Source organism: Aegilops tauschii, chromosome 2 (assembly GCF_002575655.3).
Source record: "Aegilops tauschii subsp. strangulata cultivar AL8/78 chromosome 2, Aet v6.0, whole genome shotgun sequence".
Lineage (NCBI taxonomy): Eukaryota > Viridiplantae > Streptophyta > Magnoliopsida > Poales > Poaceae > Aegilops > Aegilops tauschii.
Genome location: NC_053036.3, coordinates 221818628 through 221828123, shown reverse-complemented (window position 1 = coordinate 221828123; position 9496 = coordinate 221818628). Strand labels below are relative to the sequence as shown.

General features: G+C 45.1%; 1 long non-coding RNA gene across 3 annotated transcripts; it reads right to left on the bottom strand.

The window, feature by feature from the left end:
* Positions 1-1122: 1122 nt before the first annotated feature.
* LOC109779378 (uncharacterized) lies at positions 1123-5622 on the bottom strand. 3 transcript variants are annotated; one of them, XR_012202329.1, is made up of 7 exons: positions 5012-5622; positions 4674-4754; positions 3747-4099; positions 3440-3635; positions 3070-3342; positions 1763-1797; positions 1123-1698 (listed from the first exon to the last, which is right to left on the bottom strand). It is a non-coding gene; the product is annotated as an uncharacterized lncRNA (long non-coding RNA). The 3 variants fall into 3 exon arrangements; XR_012202331.1 differs by having other exon boundaries at positions 1262-1698; positions 3070-3354; positions 3436-3635; positions 5012-5602; XR_012202330.1 differs by having other exon boundaries at positions 1262-1698; positions 4260-4754; positions 5012-5583.
* Positions 5623-9496: the final 3874 nt, after the last annotated feature.

The window sequence follows — 9496 nt, the reverse complement described above, 5'->3', positions numbered from 1 at the left end:
GTGACCAGGAGGAAGACACGGTCGACCACATTTTGCAGCAGTGTGTGTTCTCGCGGCAAGTGTGGTCTAGTTGCATTGCTAGGATGGGACTGAGGATGGAGCTTTGCCCAGCAAACGACTCTAGGTTGGTGCAATGGTGGTCAGATGCTAGAAAGCGAATACACAAGCAAACTCGGAAAGGATTCGACACGTTCGTAATGCTTATCTGCTGGACATTATGGAAGCAGAGGAACGCGAGAGTGTTCGGATTGGGCCAGATCAGGAACGAGTGAGATACAGTGGACACGATCTTCGACGACTTGAGGACTTGGGCCACGGCAGGAGCGTTTGGAGCACAACATGTACCTGAGTAGAAAGTAGCGTGATGAGTGGAGTGGACGCTTGGTTAGGGTCGATTTGTGGCTCTTAGCCAGCGTTTTGTAATCTCTTGTACATATCTTTCTCTCTTCTATAAAGCTAAGGTACGCCTTTGGCGTACCCTCGAAAAAAAACAGTTGCGCCAAATGGCGCAGAGGCCCATTTAAAACATGTGAACTTTGAAAAAAAGGTATTGAGTTAAGTTTTGAGCCAACATGCATGGCGACAATTTTAACCCCTTTCATATAAAAAATGGACGGATGTTTGTTGTTTATGAATACATGTACATTTTAAATCATGTGCACTTTAAAAATATTTTAATCTGGTAGTAATCATAGGTTTGAGCAAGCACGTATGATAAGCATTTTAGCTCCTTTGCGTAAAAAAAACCAAGGGAAGATCGTGTTTCGAAAACATATGTACCATGCCATTAGCATATAGAAGCTACAATTAACATTTATTTGCCTTCTTTCTTGGAGTCTCAGGTGAGCACTTCCCAAAGGTAAAAACCCTATACCTTTTTCTCATATTTTTTATGATTAAATATTGGAAACCACTTGAGTGTGTTTTATGTGTTGTGTTTTTTATCATTTAGGTCATGAAAAACCAGAATGGGCGAGCATAGTATTGCAAGTAAGAAAGTGTGACGCTTTACAAATAACTTGCCTCATATACATGATAGTACATCATAGTATTACAAGTAAGAAAATGGGAAGCTTTACTAATAACTTGCTTCAAAAACATGATAGTTTTTTGACATACAAGTAGCAGAGAAAAGAATAGTCTATATGTGATGAACCAAGTCTAAAGTTGAATGGGTAATGTTGATACAACCATATTCGCTACAACAAATGAATTTCAGTTCTAACATAGGGAAGCAAATACACATAGCACAAGTGAATCATAGAAAGTAGTTTATCCAAAGTACGCAAGGTTATGCTTAGTCTGGGAGCACAAATAGTGTAACAGATGGCACATTAGCTCGATGTCATAACAAGAGGAACGCATGAATATTAAGCCAGTTGGCATTATATCACACCTTTGACAGACCTAGTGCCGAAACTGGGATCCACCAACACAGCATCGCAGATTATTTTTAGTTTTCTGCCATTGAAGGGGTGAATTGCATATCTTCCATGCAGATGCTTATATCTTTTATTCCCTGGATGAACAAATATTGTTGTATCACCCAGCATAGTTCCAATTCTTGTTGCAACAACAATCTCACCCAATCCTCCTTCAAGAGGATACTCAAAGGGTATCAGGACAACGAATTGCACTGGTGTGCTGTAACCAGGAACCTTTAGCTTTAGTTTCTTCTTTAAGACCCAGATGATCAACCTAATAAAACAGCATATTCAAATAAATAAACTGTCTATTGTGGAGAATAAAAGTCTTAACCAACCTCTGTCAAAAATCGCAGTTAGAAGCATGCAATCCCTGCAAAAGATCGAAACATCCATAAGAAATAAAAAAAAATCTAGAAGTAAAACACCATAGCATTACTTAACATGCAAAACACAAATGCTTAACACCTTGAACAACGGAAGGCGAGGATACTAACCTATAAATAAGACCATCTTTATACAACCTGACAAAAGCTTCAGTTACAGCTTTTGACCTTTTCTCGTTCATTGTAAAGCACTGACGCATGAGGTTGACATTAAGTGGACATTAGGAGTTGGAACTATAGTCAATACATTGTTTTCACTATTTTTCTTAACTAAAGAAAATAAGAAGTTTATCTCACTGGTCCAATCAAGGGAGGCTCCAAGCCTACGTAATTGATTCAATATAGCACCACCATACTGATCTTTCCATTCGAGGACGTGTACAGAAGATGATAAGAGGATACACCAAGTGTGCAAAGAAATAAGCTCACTATGATTCATGCTGCATCACACATGACACATTGACACTGCCGATTGTGAATTCAAAAAATATACAGGACACTGGACCTACATTTTTACAGCTTCTACCACACATTGCTTACAGTGCAAACAAAAGAAAAGACAACCATGAGTTATTTCAACTCATGAAAGCAAGGCACTTATAATAGAGCAACATCATAGCAGTTCTAGTTATCAGGACAAGTCTAAAGTGTAGCTTAAAATCATAGTTAACTCTGCTTCTATTTCGGTTGCTGAAAATCACAATAGTAAACTTGTTCCTAACCCTTTTTGTGATTAGTAGCCATGTGCATGACAAAACCTTATCTGAACGTTCTGTTATTGTTGTGCGTCCGCATACATAACATGTTAAACTTCGAATAATCGTGCCCTAACAAGTTAAAATCCTTGTGAATCAAACTGGCGATACGCATACAAGATCTATGAGCACTATATGGAAGCATGATACTCTATATCCAGGAAAATAGAGAATTGAACTGCTTTCCACCCAAAGCGACATGATGGATCTGGGCTTCCCCATGGGCGCTCATGTGTGGGCAACATCTGAACTACTCTCTCTGTCCCATAATGTAAGACGTTTTCTGATACTAGTGGTGTCAGAAAACGTCTTACATTATGAGACGGAGGGAGTATTTAATATGTTTCACCACTAAATTATGGTCTCATTGATTGAACTGTAGAACACAAATTTAAAAAATATGCATAATTATTACTTTTCGCTTTCTTTAATACGAATAACAAGAATTAAAGGACAAATTCATGTCCTGAAAAGTGACGAAAGAATACTCAGAACCCTTCTCACCTTTCTTTTTCACTATCCTTCTCGTGCACTCATCTTGACACAACCTATTATCATCCTTTGGATATATTTAATTAGAAAACTATTCTGACTTCATTCCTTGATCCTCCACTCTGTCTTGTCAAGCCACAAGAATTATTCGAACACAAGATTGTAAATGTGTAAAAAATATAAGAGCGCAGAATGAGGATATATAGAAATAGCGTGACTCTGATTTCCTTGGTCCGCCCCTCTGCTTCGCTTCAGGTCTCCACCCCAGTGTTGTGATGCTAGTACCTGCATTCCAATCTAACATTCAGCTAATATAAACACATTGCTCTCTGTACAACAGAGAAGTAACAGGGGAAAGAAGAAAAACTGGGACTTCACTTGCCCACTGAAGTGTATAAAGCCCAGCTCTGAATTTTCGGTTGTACCGCTCATCATTGTCCATCTCAGAGAATAAGAGCATGTCCTTCAGCAAGAAATCGTGTGCTTAATTTTGACCTGGAGGTAAGAAGATAGACAAGGCACCATTAAATCATCTAAATCGAAACCTTTCGGCCTCTGCTTTCACTATGTATGAGTACCTGCATGGTGCAAGCAGATCATTCAATCAGTACACAAAAAAGGAATAATGTTCTAAAAATGTACAGCAAGGAATAAAGCAGTTCCATTAGTTATCTTGAAACTAAACATACCGTGCGTATAAGTCCACCAGATGGTCAATTTTTTCACACCCATTCTCAACAAATCTTGGACATACCCAAAAAAGTGTCCAACAGGGAGCATATTCAAAAAATCTACAGCTCCATGAAAGAATGCCCTTCTCCACGGTAACCAAGCAAGCTCATGAAGTTCTTGTGATTTAATATAAATAAACATGTGATGTGGAAGTAAAACCATTGGAATAAAATATGAAGTGGATAATGTGTATATACTCAAGCTGTAGGTAATTCTGCATGCTACAGTTACTACCTCATGCCCTCGTCCTTGGTGAGGAGGGGAAATTGGAAGAGGCTCTCCCGAGAGGCTCGGCATCAGCTGCAATCATCTGCACAACACGAAAATAAAGATCAAACCTTGGCAACAGAAACCACAGGAAACCTGAAATTCTGGACTGAACAAAAAGAGATAAGTTGGGGAGCAATTTAGGTCGCCAGACTGATGAGATCCTGCATATGCATGATTTTACAAAGTAGCAAATGTGATACCTTGGTGCTGCCTTCAATTTTGAACGACTCGGAGACCATTCTGATCCCTCTAGAAAATACGTTAACATAATTATATGGACAATGAATTTCTAAACATTGACCAAAGCATCCATGCAGTCAGAACTAAAAGCATCTAATTGTTCTGTTCTAAACTATTTTAATGTCTGCACTTTGGTACAGCTGCACCTTGGTGTCATGAACCGAATTATGGTTGAAGAATAAGAAAGTAAAACCTAGAAAGTTCTACCATGCATACACAACAAATCTGTACCAAAACCATACTTTTGACATGCAAGACGGGATCATTTTTTCATGTACTGTATATTAGTGCATTACTTATACAGCAGATATCAAATTAAGCGAAAGTCGGTAAAAATCAGCAGAAGTGGACAACAAAAATCAGCAGCCCATCACCTTGCAATATAGAACATACTTTCGCCGATCATCATACCGCTAAACAACAAGGTGCATCGGCCATCCACTTGAATTATTATTCTACAACAAAACAAAAGCACACATTGAGCACCAATCAGAAGGGCTCCTGCACACCAGTCAATGGTCTATATGGCGACAAAAATAAATCATTTAGCCATTCATCAGGCAGATGGTGTGCATTAGGTTGGGCCGACATACATGGTACAGAGGCATTTAGGCTACACAAATCTCGCAGAGATGTGTGTGTAGAGAGAAAGAGATCAGGAGTGCATAGACATATGTGTAGAGAAAGAGATCAGGAGCGGAGGGAAGCTCACCTTGGCGTCTCCCCAAAATCTGCCTATGCGGAGGAAGAGGCATGGAAAAGAAGGTGGGGGTGGAGGCATAGGCGGCGCCGCCGCTCATGGCACAGCAGAGGCGAGCCTGGCCTCCTTCCTGGCTGAGCGGCAGCGGTGCTTCCAGGAGGGCCGGCCTGCTCCTTCACCCTGTCGCCCACCTCCTCCCTCTTCCCTGTAGCCTCAGCACATCGCGACGGGCCGACAGTTACCTGCCCTCGTCGCCCGCCTCCCCTGCCCCTTCACCCCACCACCGGGCTCGCCTAACCTGCGCCCGATCTGGAACCAGGGGTCGATGAAGGCCGCATTGACAACGAAGAGAAGGAAGGCGAGGTAGAGGGGCTAGCGTGGTGGAGGCGGAATAGCAGGAGGCGGCGAGGCTGCAGGGCGGAGGCCGTGGTGACGCGAGGAGGAGGGATGGAGGAGGCAGGAGCGTGTGGGGACTGGGGATCGAGGAAAAACGGGGCTAGGGTTTGTATGACGGCTGAGATGCGGGAGTGGGACGAGGCGGATTGGCTCTGGAAGCGCGGAGCGGATTGGCCAAAACCTCCTGCACGCGGCCACGGCTGACCCAGCCAACGGGAGCGCGAGACGAGCCCACTTGTCATTGGCCAGCCAAAACTACCACGAGGCGCCCTACCCCTTGGGTGCTGTCACCACCGGATTTTCGTGATATCAATTTCCCAGAAAATGGCCTTTGTGCTCACCAGTCCCAGGATTTCTGTTAGCTGATGAGGCACCATCTTGATACAAGAATTCCAAGCAAGGTACAAAATATGTAGTACAAGACCATTGTGGCCGGGGAGTACAACACTTGGTTTCTAGGGGTCGAAGGCGGAAGCGATTTGAGGTACACCTGCGTCTATGGGACTCCATTTCCCACAAGAACAGCTGACCAGGATAACTCCTATCTTCGCGAGGCTGTTATCGTCATAGCGTAGGTTCCGGGGCTGTCATCGTGATGCTTATCTCCAAGCAAGGAATCTGGCCAAGACAATAGCCAGGGACAAGCCAGTGAGTACGTTTGAATCTACTCGCAAACATTAAGAACACGGGTATAATATAATAAGGGACAATCATGCTCCGAAATAATTATGATCACAACGTCTGCCACGAAAGTCTGTGATGCTCGTATGCAGAGAAAAAATGAACATGCAATACGGGGGTAGAAATAAAATGCACTGACCGAGTGTCTGAAAGGACTCCTCGAAAGGTTGCAAAAAAAATTAACAATGCCGCAGTCGGGCGTCTGAGCGACACCACATAAAGGGCTTATAAAAGATAAATAAACAACAAGCATGCCGCAGTCGGGCGTCTGAGCGACACCACATAAAGGGCTTATAAAAGATAAATAATCAACAAGCATGCCGCAGTCGGGCGTCTGAGCGACACCACATAAAGGGCTTATATAAGAATAATCATAGTGAATGTCCAGGAGGTAGAACCATCCCAGGGATACTCAATAATTCAAATAAGGAACTGGTTAGTCCACGATAAAAATAAATCACAATCCTCACATGACATAGATCATAAACAAAGTTCTGGTATACCCGTTTCTCCATCGAAGACCGTCACTAGATTCTAATTAAGCCGTTCTCCATCCGAATACCGTTACTATGATTCTAATTAATCCGTTCTCCATCCGAATACCGTTACTATGATTCTAATTAATCCGTTCTCCATCCGAATACCGTTACTATGATCCATCTTAGACTGTAGTCCTTACTCATGAACATGGCTATCCGAATGGATAAATCCTCTGCAGAAGGTGTACTCCTTACCCACGAGTAACGGATTTACTTAGTCCATCGAGACTAATTCCGTCTACGGCCTTTTAATTGAAAACACGCCTGACCTGCACACACCAGCTTAACTTACCGGTGTCTGGAATCACCCACGACACCCGTCAAGCAAAACTCTAAGTGGGGAGGCTACAACCTCGACGTAGCATGGGATCAAATTTATATACGCGCGCTCTAAGGGGTGCCCCCCTCTCGGTCCCAACCGGAAACACCCATGCCCCCGGACCAGGTGGCATGCCTACCGGATGCATCCAGTATCTTCCACCATGGCCTCTCTGTACGGTGTGTGCCTTGGTAAGGGGTTGACAACTTACTGAACCGTACCCTACCCGCGGCAGGGACCGGTGGTAGTACAAAACAAGAAGTGGAAGCTACTAAACAAGACTCGACCCATGACCGACTCAGGTGGTCCAAGAATTCTCCGAATGATTAGCTTAACCAAAACAAATGTTACCAGTGACGGACAGAATCACCGTTCACCAAAACTCATCATGCCATACCGGACACACTCGTCCCGACGAGGAACTAGGGACAAGCTCGTGTCTACCCAAGACCACGACTTTCCCGGCTTCCTTCCGGTATACATGAGAAGCTCACGAGGATGATCATTGTCACCAGCATATCCATTTACAACAGTAAGGAAAATCTCCAATATGCAATCATGCATGTGACTTTACCGTTACATAAGAATGACGTATGCTCCAAGTCAAAGTGGTGTTGTAACCGTATCAAAACATCACACAAAATATTATGCCAGAGTTCAAAAATGCTTGCCTTCAAGAGTATGCAAGGGATGCACTTTTTGGAAGCTTTCCCTTTTCTCCAAAATCCTATTTTGAGAAATATTCAAACAACAAATATTTCAAACACAGTACAAAAAGTTGTCTCAAATATTTTTGAAATAAATCTTAAAATAAACTAGATGAAATTTGAGAGAGGTAGGAAAAAGAATCAACTCATTTGGAGTTTTATTTTAAAAGTTATAGTCAGTCAAAGATCAGTCAAACTTCTGTTTTAAAAAAAAACCAGAAAAAGAAAACGCTCGGGAGAGAATACGCTTTCGCAGCAGAGGAAACGTACTCAGGACGTCTGCGCCTTCACTTAAAACAGAGAAGACGGCGCGCGGGTCACTGACAGTGGGTCCAGAGGGCCCACTGGTCAGGTTTGACCATTCTTCCCTCTCCCTCCTCTTCTCTGCCCGACGGGAGCGGGACTCCGGCGATCGCCGGCGACGAGCGGCGGCTCCTCGAGGGCACCTGAGGGCAGGGATGGACCCGCTAGACCGGAGCGGTCCTCTCGGTGGTCGCTGGGTTGCCGGTGGTGGAAGAAGTTGCCGCCGGCGAGCTCCGCGGCGGAGGGGGCTACGGGAGTGGAGTGGTTTTTGGGCTCCGGTGGTCTCCGATCGAGGTTGAGTTGCTGGGCAGCTCCGCAAGGGCAAGAGGAAGCGATTGGTGGCGTTGGTTGGGCGGGAGAGTGGCTGGCTGTGACGTATTGCACCGGAGCTCGGCGGCGGTCGAACCGGCCGGAGTTGGGGAAGGGGGTCTCTCCGGGCCAATCCACTGCTTGGGAAGAACTAGGGGAAATGTCTGAGGTCGCTTGAGGTCTTGAACGAGTTCGGGGATCCCTTAAATAGGCGCTCGAGGTTGGACCGCGGCGGCTGAGGATAAGATCGCCGGCGACAGCCGTGCTGTAGCTGCAGGGCGACGTGGCGGCGACGAGCGCGTGCCGACGAGTTTCGGGATAAGCTTGAGCTATTCATAGGGGCAGCTGGCGCGCTAGGGTGGCTTGGGCGGCGCCGTCCATGGCAGAGGTTCGCTGCCGATGCCGGCGTGCCGCCAAACGCTCTGCCAGCGGCGCTGCAGGGGGCCAGGGGTGGCGTGGAGAGTGGGCGAGCGTAGTGCGCGGTTCAGCAAGCGAGCAGGGGCCAGGGACGGGTCGCGTCGAGTGCGGCAGTGCGACGCAGCGGCTCAGTGCGCGCCCAGAGCACGCACGGAACCTGCTCGACGAAACGCCAGGGCGGCCTAGAGCGCGAGGGTGAGGCTGGCAAAAAACAGGACTAGGATAGAGATAGCTAGGAGCTCAGTGGACAAGATTGCTGGGTCAGGGGATCAAGTCCACCGTGCAAACTAAAAGCTCAAGCCAAAACAGACTGTGCACACCAACTGTTCGACAGAATGCCAAGTGCACTTAGGCAATTCTTGGAGTGGCCAAAATCTCCAGATCAGGGCCTCTTTAGATGTAGAAGATGATGGTAAGATCATTTGGGCAAAACCAGAAACTTGTTAGTGCAAGTTTTGCAAAACTCCAGTTTTGGACAGAAGGAAAAAGGTCTCATTGCATGCACTTAAAATCCTCCAATGGGTCCAATCTCCTGGACTTAAGGGTTTGGTAGGGAGGGCTACAAGCAGGAAAAAGCTCAGGGTCACTAGAGCAAAATAAAATAGGGTTGCAGTACAAATCCTCAAACTGGACCAGAATGAAAAAGAGGTTGATTCACTCAAATTTTCCAAAGGACAACACTAGGTTTTTGCATGAAGATGAATTGTATGCATCCACTGACATCTCCAAACACTTGGAAGAATTTTGAAAGAAATATTTAAGTAGGTTGTAGTGCAAAAATGCCTACTGGACCAGATTGGGAAAAGTTGGTGTAGAGCTCAAAATC